Source organism: Bison bison, unplaced genomic scaffold, assembly GCF_000754665.1.
Source record: "Bison bison bison isolate TAMUID 2011002044 unplaced genomic scaffold, Bison_UMD1.0 scf7180017864260, whole genome shotgun sequence".
Taxonomy (NCBI): domain Eukaryota; kingdom Metazoa; phylum Chordata; class Mammalia; order Artiodactyla; family Bovidae; genus Bison; species Bison bison.
The window spans coordinates 11,149,818-11,150,919 of record NW_011494832.1 but is presented as its reverse complement, the minus strand read 5'-3'; the positions used below and the strand labels follow the sequence as shown (position 1 = coordinate 11,150,919).

General features: G+C 56.9%; 1 pseudogene across 1 annotated transcript in view; it reads left to right on the top strand.

Annotated features, from left to right (window-relative positions):
• The first annotated feature begins 666 nt into the window (after window positions 1-666).
• LOC104994576 overlaps window positions 667-1,102 on the top strand; it is a 17,014-nt pseudogene continuing 16,578 nt past the window's right edge. Inside the window, exons 1-2 of the transcript XR_825960.1 lie at window positions 667-772; window positions 1,086-1,096. The product of XR_825960.1 is annotated as a BOLA class I histocompatibility antigen, alpha chain BL3-7-like (transcript). The remainder of the gene's footprint in view (window positions 773-1,085; window positions 1,097-1,102) is intronic.

Here is a 1,102-nt window from a genome sequence, read left to right as displayed (position 1 = left end):
TTGACATACTCCTTTCCAGATTTGGAACCAGTCTGTTTTTCCATGTCCAGTTCTAACTCTTGCTTCTTGACCTGCATACAGATTTCTCAGGAGGCAGGTCAGATGGTCTGGTATTCCCATCTCTTGAAGAATTTTTCAGTTTGTTATGATCCACACAGACAAAGGCTTTGGAATAGTCAATAAAGCAGAAGTAGATGTTTTCTCTTTTGCTTTTTCGATAATTCAGGGGATGTTGGCACTTTGATCTCTGGCTCCTCTGGCTTTTCTAAATCCGGCTTGAAAGTCTGAAAGTTCACTATTCAAGTACTGTTGAAGCCTGGTTTGGAGAATTTTGAGCATTACTTTGTTAGCATGTGAGATGAGTGCAATTATTCAGTAGTTTGAATATTCTACCTAGCAAGAGGGGAGGGATCAGGGCAAAGTCCCAGGTCCCTGGTGGGCGAGCCGCTCAGGATCTCAAGGTCAAGGGCGGTATCTGGGGCTGGGACGCTCCATGTTGGGGATTCCCCTTCTCCCCGAGTTTCACTTTCTCTCTCACAACCTGTGTCGAGCCCTCCTGCCTAGACACTCATGATGCGGCCCCAGCTCTCACTGCCACTGGGTGTTCAGTTCCTAGAAAAACCAATCAGCGTCTCCGTGGATCCAGTTATAAAGTCTCCGCCGACCCGCCAGGACTCTGCTTCTTCCCAGACCCAGAGGATGCGAGTTATGAGGCCGCGAACCCTCCTCCTGCTGCTCTCGGGGGTCCTGGTCCTGACCGAGACCCTGGCGGGTGAGTGCGGGGTCTGGAGGGAACGGTCTCTGCGGGGAGGGGCGAGAGGACCCCCCGGGAGTCTGGGGGGCAGGACCCCAGGGAACGAGCGACCCCGACTCCCCTGCCCAGAGCCGCCCCCTCACCCCGGTCCCGTGCTGTCCCTCCCTTGCATCCCGACCCCCCTTTTCAACCCCTCCGGAGTTCGGGCCGGTCTTCGACCTCTTCCATCTCACTGGCCCTCCGCCCCCTCCGCCCTCCCGGCCCCATCACCTCGGACCCGGACCCGCGCCGGGAGGAGGTCCGGCCGGGTCTCACCCCTCCCCGCCCCCAGGCTCCCACTCCCTGAGG